Here is a 19,060-nt window from a genome sequence, read left to right as displayed (position 1 = left end):
CCTGTTGATCACTTTAGATAAGCTATTACCAGCAGGACAGTGGGGTGGGAGGAGGTATTGTTTCATGATTTCTGTGTGTATATAAAGTCTGCTGCAGTTTCCACGGTAAACATCTGATGAAGTGAGCTGTAGCTCACGAAAGCTCATGCTCAAATAAATTGGTTAGTCTCTAAGGTGCCACAAGTACTCCTTTTCTTTTTATGAATGTTTTTGTTATTTTAATCATCTTTAAGATCAATAGTTCTCAGCCTCTCCCTCCCATTTGACAATATGGGAAGAACAGGTTGGTTTGTTGAGTCCGCTTCTCCCAAAGGGATCGGATCTGCAATATGAGAAAATGTGGCCCAGATATCAAAATTTTGTACTGCAATAATCTGCTTTGTAACAATAATACTGCAATAACATAATGTCAGAGATTAGAATGGATTTTCTGGATTATCATATATTGACTAAAACTGCTTTGATTTACATACAAAATTGGAATAGGTTGGTTTCTAATTAAAGAAGTAACTTCTCAAGACATATAATCCATATTCAACTAGTGGAACCTGTCCCACTTAGAAGACAGGGAGATAAAGGCTTCATCTGATGCAGATGTAGCCTCAGAGTAATTCCCGTAGTCAGCGCTAGGTAGATCATGTTACTCTAATTATATGTAGGAGGTGACAAATGCATGACTCTCTGTGGCTAGGACAATGAATGGGGGCTTAATTCCTAGGTCCTTCTGCTAACTGGGCTCTTCACGTGAAGAGACATTACAGTATGATTGAAATTGCGAACCCTTAACCATCAGTGGGCAAGCTCCCTCAAACAAGGATATCATCATGGTCCCTGGCATTTCTTTAAAGTGATGCCTCCAACAACCAGCATCTCCTCAATCCTGTCCAGATTTAGGTTAAGCTAACCAGTTGTCATTCAGGTCCACTAGGTCCTCATTATGCCTGGGGACTGCTGTGTCCATGCATAGTGAAAAGGAGACAGAGAACTGTGTTCAATCAACATACTGATCAAGTGGTGTGGCAGTCATCCCTCCCCTTATCGGTCAGAGGGAGGCCTAACTGCCTCACTACATTGTCAGGATCGCCACCTAGTATCAGAGGGGAATTCGTAAACAAGGCGTTAGCGTCCTGATGGGTTCAACAGAGCTGAGCTCCCGAATGGGCAATAGGCTACAGCCCCTAGGCTGGGGCTGGGCAGCCCGTAGGCTTTAGTCCCTGGGACCTTTATAGACTACTGGGTTTGCCCTGGCCCCTGCTTAAACTCTGGGCCCCTTCAAGAAGAGACAGAGCCAACACAATAGTCTGTTGCCTCTGAGCCCTCTAGCCAGGGGCAGGGCAAACACAGCTGTCAATTAAGCTCTGAGACCTGGATGCAGGGACAGAGCAAAAACCCAGAAGTCATGCGTCCTAGCTCTGGCAGACGACTGACAAACACAGGTCTCTTGACCTGGGGAGAGGAGGCTGCCACCCCAGGAGTGGATTCCCGGGTGAGGGGAGGAGAAGCAGACCCACCCTACTCCACCGGGCCCCAACCCAGGGCCCTAACAGTGGCAGAGTGGCCACTGGGTCAGCGGGGATTCCAGCCACAATATGCAGACAGTGCAGTCCTGGTGGGTCCAAGGTAAACAAAGGTTCCCCAGTGGGCAGGGCGTCGCTGGGTTCGGCAGCTCAGTCAACAGGCTGGAGCAAAAAGGACACGTCTGTCTCCTTTGGCATCCTGGCTGCAACTGAGCCAGAGGCTCTCCTTTTGTACTTCCTGTTCCTGGAACCCACTTCCAGCGGGAGCGGTGAGGCAGGTCTGACTCCACTCCTTCGGGCACAGAGGGTGGTTCCTCCCCTCTCTGTGTCAGGGGCAAGCCACACTGCCTAACTAGACTGATGACACTGCAGTCCACAGTGCCTCAGACTTCATTTATATGTTGGACAAGACCCCAAAACTGAGCCCTCTAGAATTCCAAAAGAGGCCTTGAAGAAAAGCAATTGCACTCTGAAAGCAATAAGTGTAACCCCACTATTAAAGCAACTCTATCCACACACGCCAGGACCTGCAATTGTGTTGAGAGCACCTCAAAATCAAACACGTCAAGGGCTGGTGACAGGTCTAATGGTATTAGCAAAGATGTTTGTCCTGTATCCATTGCCATGAGGAAATCAGTTACTATTGGTGTGGAGCCTGATTGACAAGGATTTAAAACATTTGAGATGGTAAGATATTGCTGAAGTTGGCCTGCACAAGTTTCTCAGTGAACTTCCCAAGAAATAACTTATCAGAATTCACAGAAAAGACAGTTTCAGAGAATCTGGAACATTTTTAATTTTATTCTCTCCGACTACCCAGCAGTGTAACCAGAGATACCAAGCCAGTGAACAGAAATATCAAATCTCCTGTGTAAGTGCCCCTGAAATGTTCTTAGACCAAGAAGGTCTATGAGGAAAAATTCCTTCATCTGTACTTGGAAAACAGTACAGAAAGGGAGAATCAGGTTGAATTTGTTTTTAAACACACGCAAATGGAGGGTGACAAGGTAGAAGTAAAACTCAATCCACCTGTGATCTAAGATGATACATAGACACCTTTAGTACAACTAAAGAGTCCGCTATCCGCAATCACCGAACATAGGAGTGGAAATGTCAAAAAGCCTTTTAGTTTACACGAAAAACCAAATGATGCATTTACTGTGTTTCCTTTGAAAGCGAAGCAGTCATTCTTACAAATCATCCTTTACAGCCCTAGAAATACTCATTGTTTCAAGCTCAGGGCATATTAGTAGAGTTGAGGGGGCCTAGTCATTGTAATGATGAACATGCAAATGTCCGTATTTGAAAGAATTAAGTTGGATAGAATATAGAAAATTATCCAAGTTAATGTCTATGTAGTTATTTGAGCTCCTAAAGAAACTTGCACCAGATGTTTTTAGATGTTACCTCAGCTGCCTCCCAAACCACTATCACGTCTGTGCTCTTCCTTATTAAAATACCAATGTTATTAACTGGAACCATGCATATGTTTCTCCTGGGAAAAGCCTTAATATATCATTTATAGGCTTGCTGAGAACCATGTCTTTATTAGAAACTAAAAAGCACAAAAAGTGTAACATGTCAAAACTCAGTAACAATGACTACATTTAATAATATATAATATGCAAATGAAAGAGCAAATAAATATTTCCCCCGTGCTGGAACATACAAGTAACATATGCAGGCAGGGTCATTTTTGAACACAGGCAGTACTTTCCTGTTAATTGTTAATGAGAAAAACTACATTTTAGATTCTTCCCCCCACTATGAATTACATTTACAAGTATGGGCAAATGTACCACAATCATGACCACAACACCAAAGCACCACAAGAGGGGATGTATTAAAAGTGAATTACAATAAACACAACATAAAAATCACAGCTTTACCAGCCATTTCATATCAGATTTAAAGGAACAATGTCAAGTGCTATACAAGCCTGAGATTTGAAAGACCCAGGTTCAATTCTCTGCTTTGCCACAGACTTACTGGGAGACCTCGAGCAATTCACTCTGTGACTACCTATTTCATCTGTAAAATTGGGATAATACCACTTGCTCATCCGATGGTGGTGTAAGGATAAATACATTAAAAAGTAGGAGATGTTCAGATACTACCGTAGTAGGGACCATATGAGAACCTAAGATACATAGGTGAAAATGAATAACTGCTATGTCTATGGGATACACAGAAACAGTGCTTTCTGTTGAATTTGTAGTATCAGCTAACTAATCACAGACATAAATGCCACCCCAGTGACATTTGTAGGCCCATGAGTCTGCCATAGATGCTGGAACTAGGGGTGCTGAGTGTGCTGCGGCACCCCCTGCCTTGAAGTAATTTCCATTATATACAAGGTTTACAGTTTGATTCAATGGCTCTCAGCACTCCCACTATACAAATTGTTCCACCACCCCTGAAATCTGCCTTCCTCAGCACAAATTTCTCTCTTGTGAATGGTGTGGAGATTGTATGGTTATCACGCTAGTCATGTTCTTCTTTTCAGCATGATTAAAAGGATAGCCAAAAAAGATACACACATGGAGGAGTGAAAATGGGTAGAAAGGAACTGAAACAAACTCAGTGAAGCAGGAGAAAGAAACTCTGGATACGGAAGGAGCCCAGCTTAGAAACATAATGAAGAGAACGTTCCATGGTGAACAAGCCCATTTCTAGACCCTTTTGCTTGCTGCCTTAATTTAGCGGGGAAATTTCTACCAAAGCAGTGATCTTTTTAGACAGGTCAACCTGGAACCAAAGTAGAGTAGTCTAAAGCTGAAGGAAGGTAACAAACCACTGGTAAAGAAAAAAAGCATGAACCAGAGCACTGAGGCAGTACAGTAGTTTAACAACAATTAGAGACATGGAGCCCAGTTGATCAGTATATTTAACCTTAATACAATACACTTAGGACAGGTCTACACTACAAATTTACATCAGCGCAGCTACACTGGTGCAGCTGCGCTGCTCTAGCGCATCTGGTGAAGAAGCGCTAAGCCAAGGGGAGAGAGCTTTCCTGTCGGATTAACAACTCCACCTCCCCAAGAGGCAGTAGCTATGTCAGCAGGAGACACTCTCCTTCAGGCACAGCACTGTCTACAGGGCGGGGTTAAGGTCGGTATAACTACATAGCTCAGTGTGTGTTATACTGAAGTAAGTTGACCAAGCCTTAGATAATTGGCTGCTACATTGAATTAAAGACCTAAACCTCAGAGGTGCTAAATGGCCTGTAGGCCCTTGTTCAGCATGGTACTTAAACACATCAGAAGTCAGTGAGACTATTCATATGCTTAAGGTCAGGCACCTGCATATGTACCTTCCTGAATCACAGCCTTAATGAAGAGTAGAGGATGGTTACCTTCAGTATGTTATTTGATTAATCAGGACTTTGTAAAAAAAAATTTTTTTTTTTGCATAGTATGTATGACCCACATGAAAGGCCATAACCACATAATATAATTAACAGCATGGTATTCTAGTTTTTGTGGTTGTTGATAAAGTGAATGCTGAGGGAAGAGGGCAAAATCCACCTCCAAGATAAACAGGCAGAATCTCAGGTGAACCTAATCTAATCTGACATTGTTCCTAATGCTTTATATGGAAATAACCCACACAAGAGGTTTTAGAAGGTCAACAAGCTACTAATTTCAAATTAAATTGCATCATATTTAAGAGGAACATCATATATTTCATTTAATCCATTCATAATTATTTTGTATTTTCAAGTCTCTTTTTTGCTGTTTCCCAGATAAATCTGTTTGCTCTTCAGTTTCAACATCAGCTAACATTTGGAACAGAGAATCATAACACAGTAAACCAGCTTTACCACCAATTGTCCCACACATACCGTATCAAAAACATGCCAGGATTTGTTGCACCAACAGACAAAGACACTGTATAAAATTCCTGGAAATAAATCCTTCATACATCAGGCAAAACAAATTACTTGAAATGCAGTTCAGATTTCTTGACGGACTTAAAAAAACACTTCACAACCATTTATGACCCTACACTATTTGCAAATATCTGAGTCCTACCAAGGGTATTGACTTGAAAATTTTTGATGAAATCTTTTTTTTTTTCATTTTTAAGCAAACAAAAAACAATTCCGGCAAATTTCAGAGTAGCAGCCGTGTTAGTCTGTACTCGCAAAAAGAAAAGGAGGACTTGTGGCACCTTAGAGACTAACCAATTTATCTGAGCATAAGCTTTCTTGAACTACAGCTCACTTCATCGGATGCATTCAGTGGAAATCTCCTCACTGTATTTTCCACTGAATGCATCCGATGAAGTGAGCTGTAGCTCACGAAAGCTTATGCTCAAATAAATTGGTTTGTCTCAAAGGTGCCACAAGTCCTCCTTTTAATTTTGGCAAAGTCTCTTCTGTTTTCATTGAGCAAGGAAACATTATCAGGACTGTTCTGTGGCAACATCATACTGAGAATGTGAATGTAAAACATTCCCTTATTTCAGAAGTGAAAGAGATAGCATAATAGATTTTACACATTAAACTTGAGTGATGATGAATTAAGGAGGTAAGCACAAACAATTTAAACCAACATCTTCCTCTGCAACACAGCTAAATCCCCTAAAACAAAACCGATAGTAAACATTTACAAAAGCTGTTAATCAATATTGCCAGGAAAAAAAATATAGAAGGGATAGATGCCTCTCTTCTCATGTTGGGCTCAACTGTGTCCAGTAGCTAGTGCTCTCAACTCCACTGAAGTCATGTGGGTGCTCAGCATACTACACGATTGAGCCACAGGTTATTTTACTATTATGCTTAGCCTAGATCTAAGTTTTAGATTATTTAAAAATTAGATTAAAAATGCATAAGTCTGAGGAATGCTAAATTTGACATTTGCTGTTTGAAAACTGTTCTTCACTCCTAAATAAGAAATAACTTTTCAACTCCTGCCACAGGTAAATTATTTTTCTACAGCATTCTCAAGCTACAAAAAAGGACAATTTTAAAAAACCCAAGAAATTAGTGGCAAAAAGAAATAAAAAATAAGGGTGATTATGTGATAGAACTATCTGAAAATCATTTACTGTTTAAAAATATAAAGAAATAGGTAGCATCCACCAAAATCATTACTGCAAAAACAAATGAGGGGATTATTTTTGATTTCATATTTGATGAGCACAATTTTTCTTCTACCCACATATGATATAAGAAAAATACCAGAATTAATGGCCTATCTGAACAATCAGATATAAAAAAGAAGAAAAACAAGAATACTAACAGTTAATTATAGCTCATTTACTAGGAGACTTATGAATGTAACATTCCCGCATATTGGTCTTTAATATAAACTTGCTACTATATCCTGCTTGTTTTACTCACATAGCGAAGTTTTATTTATTTGAACAGCACACTACTGCCGTAAGCAAGATTTGACCCCTTTGTACATTAGTGGAAATGTTTGCATTTGAACACTCAAAACTAAAACCCTAAAACCTATATTTCCTTATCAACCTCTTCCCATCAACATTATATATTTTGGAATATTAGAACTTACCTGGCCTTAAGCCAGAGCTCATTGGCTGCACTTAAATAGAAGACATTTTCTATCAATAATTTTAAAAAATGTTTCTCCTTAAGTTTTGACTGATAAGGAAATCTGCTCATAAGACTATGACACAGGATGTCAGTGCACCAGCATATTACCTTTAAGGATTCAGTCCCATTTAGATGGTATTATTAGGTTCATTAACAAAGTGCTAATTGATTACTACCAATTGACCTCTCTCAGTTTACTGACTGTTCCAAATATGTTTGCTACAGCAAGGCCGTTTACTATCAGCTCCAAAGAAACGTTTCTGGTTATTTATTATATCTAACATACTAACTATAAGAAAAGGAGTACTTGTGGCACCTTAGAGACTAACCAATTTATTTGAGCATAAGCTTTCGTGAGAGCTCATGTTTATGCTCAAATAAATTGGTTAGTCTCTAAGGTGCCACAAGTACTCCTTTTCTTTTTGTGAATACAGACTAACATGGCTGTTACTCTGATACTAACTATACAATAGGGAGAAAGCACAATCTAGAGGTTCAACAGATGACTGGCAGTCAAGAATTGTGCATGCTGGTGACACTGCTGCTCACTTGCTCAGTAAGACTGGAAAAGTCACTTAGAATCACATGTGCCGTCATTTCTGTGTCAGAAAAAATGGGAATATATACTTAATGATCACAGAAGCAATAGCAGGCTTAATTAACAATTGAAAAGCAACTTGGGACCATCAGACTGTACGTGTTACAGAAGTGGAAGGCGGTACAGTGTATGCAGTACAGTCTGAGGATGAGAAGACACTTTCACAAGCATTCCCATGCACATAAATTCCAAACAGGAATAAATGCATCGAAACACTTATTTCCTATCTACAGCACTCTGATTTTCATGACTTGGGTAGGATGGTTAGAGAATGGGCCTAGAAAAAAGAAAATACAGTAAGTTAGATGTTCATACTCAGGTGCGGTTTACATTTAGCTCCTTTCAGCCTAAAGCTGACCAAGGGCTTCATACTGCCACAATACAACACAGCTGACTCTTCAGTATAGGGTGGAACCCTCTGCACAACAGTGTGTGTGGGGGGGACATTCTTTTCAAGGATACTAAGAAAATCCCATGGCACTGTTTATAAGAGTTTGTTAGAGCTAGAATGTGCATGTAAGCCCAAAATTCTTGCAGAAGGGGAATGGAGGCATTGTGTGTCAATCAGGGATAATGCCTCAAGAACTATCAGATGTCAGCCGGACAAAGTGATCCTCTCTTGGAAAAGCAGAGCAAGTGCGCATCCTCTTGCCAGCCCAGGTCAGCTGGCTGGTGAGGAGGGGGAGAGGGCAAGCCTATTGTTACATTCACCTTGCTGCTCCCTCTAAAGAGGCCAGCACCGCACTTTGCAGCAACCCAGAGACGACCTTGTGTTCAGGAGCTGAGTGTATAAGAACAGGTCTGCTCCTGGTAGCAACAATGAAAAGCTGTAATGCAAATGTATTTAGAGTTTGACAAGTCAATGATTAAAACATCCAATTTTGCGCTACACTATAGTTTCCAGTGTTGCTACCACTAGAGGAGAATCACCCATAATAAATTATGACTATGAAGCTTGCTCATAGCTGGCTGCAAAAGACCTGACAGTATGACTGGTCCCTTTGCCGGGTAAGAAAGAGGTGAATGGATAGGGAAGGTGTTTGGTATCCTTTTCCTCCACCCTCTGTCCAGGTTTAGTCACAAGCTAGTCCTTAGCATCCACACAGACTGCTATGGGTACCCGCATGGCCCCACAGTATGCCAACATTTTTATGGCTGACTTAGAACAACGCTTCCTCAGCTCTCGTCCCCTAACACCCCTACTCTACTTGCACTACACTGATGACATCTTCATCATCTGGACCCATGGCAAGGAGGCCCTTGAGGAATTCCAACACGATTTCAACAATTTCCATCCCACCATCAGCCTCAGCCTGGACCAGTCCACACAAGTGGTCCACTTCCTAGACCAGAGGTGGGCAAACTATGGCCCACGGGCCACATCCGGCCCAAGAAACTGTCCTGCCTGGCCCCTCAGCTCCCGGCCAGGAAGGCTAGCCCCTGGCCCCGCCCTCGCAGCGCCACGCCACCAGTGCTCTGGCCAGCTGCTCCTCCCGAGCAGGCTCCGGCAGGGCTGAGAGCTCCTGCTGCTCTGAGCAGCATGGTAAGGGGGCAGGGAATGGGGGGGGAGGGTTGCATAAGGGGCAGGGAGTCCCGGGGGGCAGCCAGGGGACAGGAGGGGCTGGATAGGCGTGGCAGTCCTGGGCGGGGAGGCTGTCAGGGGGTGGGTGTGTGGAAAGGGGTCGGGGCACTCAGGGAGCAGAGGGGGTTGGATGTGGGGTGGGGTTCTGGGGGGGCTGTCAGGGGGTGGGAGTGTGCATAGGGGTCGGGGGGCACTCAGGGAACAGGGGGAGTTGGGGTCCCAGGGGGGCGGTTAGGGGCAGGGGGTCCCAGGAGGGAGCAATCAGGGGACAAGAAGCAGGGGGGTTGGATGGGTCGGGAATTCTGAGGGGGGCAGTCAGGGGGCGGGAAGAGGGAGGGGGCAGATAGGGGGCAGGGGCCAGGCTGTTTGGGGAGGCACAGCCTTCCCTACCCAGCGCTCCATACAGTTTCACAACCCCGATGTGGCCCTCGGGCCAAAAAGTTTGCCCACCCCTGTCCTAGACACTACAGTGTTAATAAGCAATGGTCACATAACCACCACCCTATACTGGAAACCTACTGACCGCTATACCTACCTACATGCTTCCAGCTTTCATCCAGACCACATAAAATGATTTGTGGTCTACAGCCAAGCTCTAAGATACAACCGCATTTGCTCCGATCCCTCAGACAGAAACAAACACAAATACCTACAGAATCTCCATCAAGTGTTCTTAAAACTACAATACCCACCTGCTGAAGTGAAGAAACAGACTGACAGAGCCAGAAGGGTACCCAGAAGTCACCTACTACAAGACAGGCCCAACAAAGAAAGTAACAGAACACCACTAGCCATCACCTTCAGTCCACAACTGAAACCTCTCCAGCACATCCTCAAGGATCTACAACCTACCCTGAAGGATGATCCCTCACTCTCACAGACCTTGGGAGACAGGCCAGTCCTCGCGTATCGACAGTCTTCCCCCCCACCCCCCAACCTGAAGCAAATACTCACCAGCAACTGCACACCACACAACAAAAACACCAGTCCAGGAACCAAACCCTGCAACAAACTCCGGTGCTAACTCTGTCCGCATATCTATTCAAGGGACACCATCATAGATAGGACCTAACCACATCAGCCACACCATCAGGGGCTCGTTCACCTGCACATCCACCAATGTGATATATGCCATCATGTGCCAGCAATGCCCCTCTGCCATGTACATTGGCCAAACTGGACAGTTTCTATACAAATGAATAAATGAACACAAATCTGACATCAGGAATGATAACATTCAAAAGCCAGTAGGAGAACACTTTAATATCCCTGGTCACTCAACAGACCCAAAAGTGGCAATTCTTCAATCAAAAAAACATTCAAAAACAGACTCCAAAGTGAAACTGCAGAACTGGAATTAATTTGCAAACTGGACACCATCACATTAGGCCTGAATAAAGACTGCAAGTGGTTGGGTCATTACAAAATCTAAACCTAATTTCCCCCTACTGTTACTCACACCTTCTTGTCAACTGTTTGAAATGGGCCACTCTCATTATCACTACAAAAGTTATTTTTCCTCCCTTGGTATCCTACTGTTAATTGAATTGTCTCGTTAGACTGACCTCACACTTGGTAAGGCAACTCCCATCTTTTCAAGTATTCATACCTGCGCCTGTATTTTCCACTCCATGCATCTGATGAAGTGGGTTCTAGACCACGAAAGCTTATGCCCAAATAAATTTGTTAGTTTCTAAGGTGCCACAAGGACTCCTCGTTGTTTTTACAGAGCACACAGGAACTTAGTTTAAGAGGCTTCCACCAACAGAAAGGATCAAAGATATTTGTATTTTTAAAGGGATGCCATCTACTTCAAATCTAGTCCACTTAAAGTAAGAAATTAAATGAGTTTTCAGGTACCTGCCCCTTACTCTCCTTGCCAATTTCTGTGGTTTCACAATTTTCCTAATTTTTGTTGATCTTTTTCTTCTCCTCTATCACTGTGAGAAAGACCCATACAAAACAAAGGGAGAAACTTCCTTATCTTTCCTGACTACACAAGGGAAACAGTGAAATAGGACTCCCCCACCTCACACACACACACAGGGCTGCCAAGCACACATCATGGACTAAAAAACCAAAAAGACATGTTTCTCTAATTAGTAGTAGTCGTAGTAATAGTAGTATTACTGTACTACCAAGGAACCCCAGTCCTGGGCCAGAACCTCATTGTGCTAGGTGCTGTATGAACACACAACAAAAAGTCCCTGCTTCAATATCTTTTGGTTACAATAAACTTAGCTGTTTCTTGTAATAATACAATGCAAATATTTTTCTGACAGAAGTATGATTTCTGAGTTGACTGTGACCCTTTAATCAGCATTACCTCAACTTGTAACTCTTAATATATGGATAATGGAAATAAACATTTCTCCCTCTGTGTGTCAATTTATGATTAAACTAAACAAAATTAAAAGCGACAGAGTGCATAACACCAATCGGTTTCTCTGAGTGTTCATCCATACTGCACGTCTGGCTGTGGTTTCAAAGAAATCTGGATTAAGTAACATGATTCATATGTGAAAAGGCTGACAATAAACAGAATTTTAGTACCATTCAGTCGTAAAACAGCCAGCATTTGCTCTGCATGTACATATTATGTCCATAACAAAAATTTTTCCTTTGAGAGCAACATATTAGGTGTTTAATCTGTGCGCCCCAAAATTAAAACCAGAGGACTTGTTTTACTGATTTCTCCCCCACCCACCCACACACACGGACACCTTTCCATCAACATTTTATACTTAAAGCAGAGACACTAAACCTAAAAATAAAAATATTTACTAAAAATAAAAGCATCCTTTTAAAATCTCATAAAAATAAATTTCTTTAATTAAATTATCCATTTTTGTCATTTTCAATAAAGCCATTTTAGAATTCTCTCTTTCTTAGAGGATAATGTTCGCAGCAGACAAGGCCATTAATGGCTTGCCTTTGTGGGTGGTTAACTGAAGTGGATCTGAAGCCTTTCATCAGTGCAAAGGCTGTTCACTGTGAGCATGCCATTCTGTGAATGTAATTTAGGGCCTATTCCAGGGCAAGGCAACAGAAGCTCCTACACAACACTGCATGTAAACATCCAACCTCTCTCACACTTCATAAGGGTTGGGAATTCTCCACTCCTGCCTCCTTGAACATTCTGTCAGGATTCTGTTGAGGATGGGGCACAAAGTAAAAACTGCCTGAAGGACAGTTTCAGCGTGGCAACTATTTAAGGGTGTGAGACAAAAATGACTAATTGTTCTGAGAAGTGATGTAATTGTAAGCTCATGTAGGGTTCGTAAGGATATCATTGTGCTGAGTTTCCTGAGTGGCAGTTGACTGAAATCCTTATCTTTTTGTGTAATAAATATGTGATATAATTGCACACTGCAGCATGTTATACAACTACAATATATGGATGATGACTAAAAAAGTCAAGCAGAGCAGTTGTGTGCACTTAAAATCACACTATTCATGTGAGGACACAGAGATTACTGTCAATATGTGTCACACTGATGCACAACACAACTTTTCTGGTACTTGAAATAGGAAAAAACTGCAAGAAGAAAATTGCATTTTGGGAGGTTGGCAATAAATGAATGATAGCAGCTCTCACATGGGTCATGAAGTTACCAGAACCTCAGAACGGCATTATATCCTTTATTTACATGACTGCTTAACTGTAGTTCTTTTATATTTAGCAGATGTGGATTATGCAGAGATACCTACAAATGTCTGCTCTGCTTAGAAACTATTCTAAATTACAGTGTTCTAACTGGGCAAAGACAACATGAAGTTTGAGTACTTTACGAATTTCTAGCGGCATGGTGTCCGGAGCCAGAGCCACAGGAATTTATCCTGAAATACACTCCCTCTGCTGCTCTGGGCAAGTCACATCATCTGTCTGTCCGTTTCCGCAACTGTGAAAACCTACCTCTTAGAGGAGATATTGTTAGGTTAAATGAATGCATGCAAAGCATTTAATATTGCCATCTAAACTCAGATATAACGACTGGGCCAAATCCTGCAGTTCTTACTCAGTTATCTTTGAAAACTCGTGGCGAACGGGGGAAGTCCCGGATGACTGGAAAAAGGCTAATGTAGTGCCAATCTTTAAAAAAGGGAAGGAGGAGGATCCTGGGAACTACAGGCCAGTGAGCCTCACTTCAGTCCCTGGAAAAATCATGGAGCAGGTCCTCAAAGAATCAATCCTGAAGCACTTACATGAGAGGAAAGTGATCAGGAACAGTCAGCATGGATTCACCAAGGGAAGGTCATGCCTGACTAATCTAATAGCCTTCTATGATGAGATTACTGGTTCTGTGGATGAAGGGAAAGCAGTGGATGTATTGTTTCTTGACTTTAGCAAAGCTTTTGACACGGTCTCCCACAGTATTCTTGTCAGCAAGTTAAAGAAGTATGGGCTGGATGAATGCACTATAAGGTGGGTAGAAAGTTGGCTAGATTGTCGGGCTCAACGGGTAGTGATCAATGGCTCCATGTCTAGTTGGAAGCCGGTGTCAAGTGGAGTGCCCCAGGGGTCGGTCCTGGGGCCGGTTTTGTTCAATATCTTCATAAATGATCTGGAGGATGGTGTGGATTGCACTCTCAGCAAATTTGCGGATGATACTAAACTGGGAGGAGTGGTAAATACGCTGGAGGGCAGGGATAGGATACAGAGGGACCTAGACAAATTGGAGGATTGGGCCAAAAGAAATCTGATGAGGTTCAATAAGGATAAGTGCAGGGTCCTGCACTTAGGACGGAAGAATCACAATGCACAGCTACAGACTAGGGACCGAATGGCTAGGCAGCAGTTCTGCGGAAAAGGACCTAGGGGTGACAGTGGACGAGAAGCTGGATATGAGTCAGCAGTGTGCCCTTGTTGCCAAGAAGGCCAATGGCATTTTGGGATGTATAAGTAGGGGCACAGTGAGCAGATCGAGGGATGTGATCGTCCCCCTCTATTCGACATTGGTGAGGCCTCATCTGGAGTACTGTGTCCAGTTTTGGGCCCCACACTACAAGAAGGATGTGGATAAATTGGAGAGAGTCCAGTGAAGGGCAACAAAAATGATTAGGGGTCTGGAACACATGACTTATGAGGAGAGGCTGAGGGAACTGGGATTGTTTAGTCTGCAGAAGAGAAGAATGAGGGGGGATTTGATAGCTGCTTTCAACTACCTGAGAGGTAGTTCCAGAGAGGATGGTTCTAGACTATTCTCAGTGGTGGAAGAGGACAGGACAAGGAGTAATGGTCTCAAGTTGCAGTGGGGGAGGTTTAGGTTGGATATTAGGAAAAACTTTTTCACTAGGAGGGTGGTGAAACACTGGAATGCGTTGCCTAGGGAGGTGGTGGAATCTCCTTCCTTAGAAGTTTTTAAGGTCAGGCTTGACAAAGCCCTGGCTGGGATGATTTAATTGGGTATGGGTCCTGCTTTTGAGCAGGGGGTTGGACTAGATGACCTCCTGAGGTCCCTTCCAACCCTGATATTCTATGATTCTATGAAACGCTAGTTGAAGTCAGAGGATCCCTAGGTGCAGTAGGGAACCACAACTTTAAGCTGCAGAGTTGGCACAGCTTGAGGGGGTACCAGCAGAGGCAAAGTATCCCTTCGACTCCTCCACTAGACAATGGCTTTAGTGATCAACACCAAGAGGCCCACTGATGTTATGTTGCTGTTAGATCCACTCCTTCCCCTGCCCTTCACTGAATGTCACGTTAGGATATGTCTACACTGCAGCCAGAGCCTGGGCTCTCGGACCCCAGGCTGCGGGACGGTGCCAGAGCTTGGGCTGCAGCCTGAGCTCAAATGTCTACATCACAATTAAACAGCCCCTGAGCCTGAGTCAGCTGGCACAGGCCAGCCCGCGGGTTTTTCATTGCAGTGTAGACAAACCCATGGTGATTTCAAATTCAGAGAGCTCCCGTAACTGAAGTTTTTCTCTCAACTTCCTTGGAGCGGCCTCATGCACTACCGCCAGTGTGGTTTTTTTGCCTAAATGCCGACCAAATAGCTTCATTCACACATTAGCAGAGAGTCTTTCCCCCCCCCCAAGTGCTACTAGACTTCCTTAAATTGTGAAATGAAATGAAAGGGAAGCTACCGAAAACACTGTAATTTAAGTGCCTACAGTTGGTGATCTTTCAACAATTTCAAAGTTATCTAGGAGTGTGTTTAATTCCTACCAAACTAGGCTCTTACACTGTCACTCATCACCATGCCATCTCCACTGGCTTTATAGCAAGGAGCAGAATTTCACAGATGTGATACTACTGTGTGGTCCTATTTCACACAGAGAATGGTTTTAGAAGATCTTGTGTGATCCAGCAACCAGATTCCAAAATTTTAAGGCCAGGAGGGACTATAATGACCATCTAGTATAATTTTCTGTATAAACACAGGGCATAGAACCTCACCCAGTAATTTCTGCATCAAGCCCATAATGTCTGATGGGCTATAACATACCTTTTAGAAAGATATCCAGTCTTAATTTAAAGACTTCGATTGATGGAGAATCCACCATGTTCCTAGGTAACTTGTTCCAATATACAATAAACTGACAATCTTAGAGTAAGTGCTTTATTCAATGTTTTTACAGCATTTGGCACAATGAGGTCCTGGTTCACAACTGGGGCTCCTAGGTGCTATGGCAATACAAAACAACAAACACATAAACAACAACACAGCAGTCAAATGTCAGATAAAAAGCTATCAGACAAAATGAGTATATCTGTATCAGTCATTTGGTCTATAACAAACAACTACCCTAAACCCAGGGTTGTGAGTTCAATCCTTGAGGGGGCCATTTAGGGATCTGGGGCAAAAATTGGGGATTGGTCCTGCTTTGAGCAGGGAGTTGGACTACATGATCTCCTGAGGTCCCTTCCAACCCTGATTTCTATGATTCTATGATTCTACCGGTACACTGATTTAGATTTTAAAGTCCTCGAGGCACGGACTAGGCCTTCTCTTCTATGTCTCTTAGGGTATGTCTACACTGCAATGTAAACCCAGGCTCAGACTCAGGCTCAAGCCTAACCTGGCTTTGGTCTACACACAAATCACGCTAACCTATGGTACCAGGGATGACCACGCGTACCAGCAGATAGCTAAAAAGCTGACAGCTTTGCAAATTTACCTAACCAGTGACCCCGTGATGGGAGTGGATTAAGCAGCTCAAGAGTGAGTACCAGAAGACCAGGGACCGGAACCGCACCTCTGGCAACTCGCCAATCTCATGCCTATTTTATTAGTTTGATGGGGGCTGGGCACTGAGCTCAGCATGGAACCAGCCATGGTGCATGATGACCTGCCAGCCAGAATGGTGCCCTGCTGTCTCCTGAAGCCAGCATGGGGACTGCTGGGAGCCAGCAACAGGCTCCAAGTGAAGAGCATGAAGTGACTCTCTTTCTGAAACCAGTTCCAGAGCAGGCTGTGGTACAGGATCAACAGCAAACTCTGGGCCCAAGCCCAATGTCAGCATTATAAAAAAATCCAAACAAACACTCAAATGATAAAGTCACTGTAATTGAGCAGCACCACAGGATCAATGTCCAGTCGCTGGACCCCACTATCCTATGATAAGGTTCCATTCACACAATCTCTTAATTAGATAATGGTTCACATTTAACTATTTTTTTTGTGTTCCTATCACAACAGAGCACATGAATCTAATAATGGAATTATTTGAAATCTATCACTAATCTTTAACCTGATTGTCTCTAAACCAGAAGCCAACTGACCTCTGTCTGGTGTAAGGATAGTCATTCCCTGGGAATATTTCAGCCTCTGTGCAAAATATATTTTGGAATTGCAATAAAAGAAATGGAAACTCTTAAGCATGATGTTACAATTCTCCAATTTCTGTCAATATTATGATAGAACAGCATCAAGGAATTATAGATACCATATTGCTGACTGTTCATTGGATATCTGAAGGCACTCAAAAGATTAAATAGTAATCCAATTCTAAATGGTTCAGTTTGTTGTTTGCCTGGCAACTTTTGGCAGTCAAAACAAATAAGGGATAGATGTTTTCCTAAACTGAACTCAGAGACAAACAGACTTTCTTTCCACTGTACATACCATTTGTTAGTAAACTGGCGCACATTTTTCATCCATTTATCTTAACTGACACCATCTATACTACATGCTCCTTTCTTCTCCTACACAGCATCCCCTCTAAACCTCATTAACTAAACTGAAACAAAGTAGTGGAAGGGCTAACCAGTGGTCCTACATTTAAAAACAACCAACTGTAAAAAGTGACATTGATTTTAAAAGACCTTTTAAAAACTGCACCAAGAAGTCCTATGGCTGTTTATGAACCTTTTTGATATACAGTTTATATATAATTTATATGACATAAATACAGTAAGCTGTTGTATAATTAAGGGTCCTCATCACATTACAGTTTTGCATTCACTTAAGCAAGGTCCATTATTTTCAACATACACAGGGCTCTATCCTGAAGTGATTTTTCAGGGCCAGACCACCACCTCCCACAAGTAAAACCCATGGGAAGAAATTTCTGTGAGGTTCCCCTCTTGGAAATCCCCCTCGCATCTCACTGGGGAAGTAGAGTTTGCCTCCCCCACTCAGAAGAAAGACCGCAGGGCCTGCCCCCTAACACGGCATATCCTAGGGCATCTGCAGTCATGTCTCTATCATCAGCTCTGGATCTTATCCCTGGCATCGCAGCTCCATTACACTCATGCTATCAAGTACTCTCTTTGGCCACGGCTGTCCCAGCACAGCCGAAGAAAAGATTAGCAAGTCCTAGGTTGCATTGTCATTGCTGACTAAGTTTAATGGGGCTGGAAGGGAAACATTGTGTGTACCCTCTGGCCCCCATCTTCACTCGTCTATCCATCCCCAACCCCACACCTGTAGAGGGACCCTTGCAAGACCAAGAGAGAGGAAAGAACAATATCATAGACATGACTGATTCCCCCTTTCCATCAAAAAGTGGGAAGATCCAAGTGTGGAAGGCCCTCTGCTCTCTTCCTGGATATTGATTTGGGTGGGGTGATCCTAGTTCTGACTCAGTGGTTACAAAGGCTAAGCTACCATGGAAGCCAGTGGGAAATAAGAAAATACCAAACAACATCTGAGTAAGGGGGCTTCAGAATTAGCCCCCACTGCATAAGAGTTTCTACGTATACTCAGTAGTATTACATGAGATGACAATGCAGTCCAAATCTTGAATATTTTTATTTTCATTTATAGCATCAAAAGCATGCTAAGACTCTTAAAGATAGAAACAGACAGTGCAAGTTTTAGGCAGCAGCACCAAGAATTTCAGGTTTACCGTAAATTTAATGTGCAGAATGAAAATTCATAATTTGATTCCCAGTACTGCAACATACTAACTGCCTCATCTCCAACGTAAGAGCTGAGGGTGCTTAGCAACTGTCATAAGGTTATCAACACCTTGGACAATCCTGAGTACACATTTAAATTCCCATGGCAAATCTGTGCATTACTTCATGCTTTGTAGATCCTGGATTTCCTTCCTATACTTACAGATACAATCAACATCTAGACACTTGGCAAACTTTGATGCACTGTCTTTACAATAAATATTGTTGTTAATTAAGGAGAAAGGGTCAGGAATGTATATGTTAGCTGTCTGAGTGATTGAGGAATAGGAACAATAGGTACTGAATCAAAGTCCACTGCAATAGTTCTTTCATGCTGATTAAATTGCGACAAAACATTTTGGTCAGAAAAAAAAATTGTCTTAAGTTCATGAAGCTAAAAACCAAGATACACAAAAGTGAAGCATTCCAAAGTTAAAAATAATCATTT

The 19,060-nt window shown here is 42.6% G+C and overlaps 1 protein-coding gene and 1 long non-coding RNA gene across 9 annotated transcripts in view; one reads left to right on the top strand and one right to left on the bottom strand.

The window, feature by feature from the left end:
* CMSS1 (cms1 ribosomal small subunit homolog) overlaps nt 1-19,060 on the bottom strand; it is a 371,436-nt gene that overhangs the window by 160,478 nt on the left and 191,898 nt on the right. The gene's annotated exons all lie outside the window — the stretch shown is intronic.
* Nucleotides 1-19,060, top strand: part of LOC140896255 (uncharacterized) — a 151,805-nt gene that overhangs the window by 98,764 nt on the left and 33,981 nt on the right. The gene's annotated exons all lie outside the window — the stretch shown is intronic.

Source organism: Lepidochelys kempii, chromosome 1 (genome assembly GCF_965140265.1).
Source record: "Lepidochelys kempii isolate rLepKem1 chromosome 1, rLepKem1.hap2, whole genome shotgun sequence".
Taxonomy (NCBI): Eukaryota; Metazoa; Chordata; order Testudines; family Cheloniidae; genus Lepidochelys; species Lepidochelys kempii.
The sequence above is the reverse complement of the archived record's forward strand: the minus strand, read 5'-3'. Positions and strand labels throughout refer to the sequence as shown.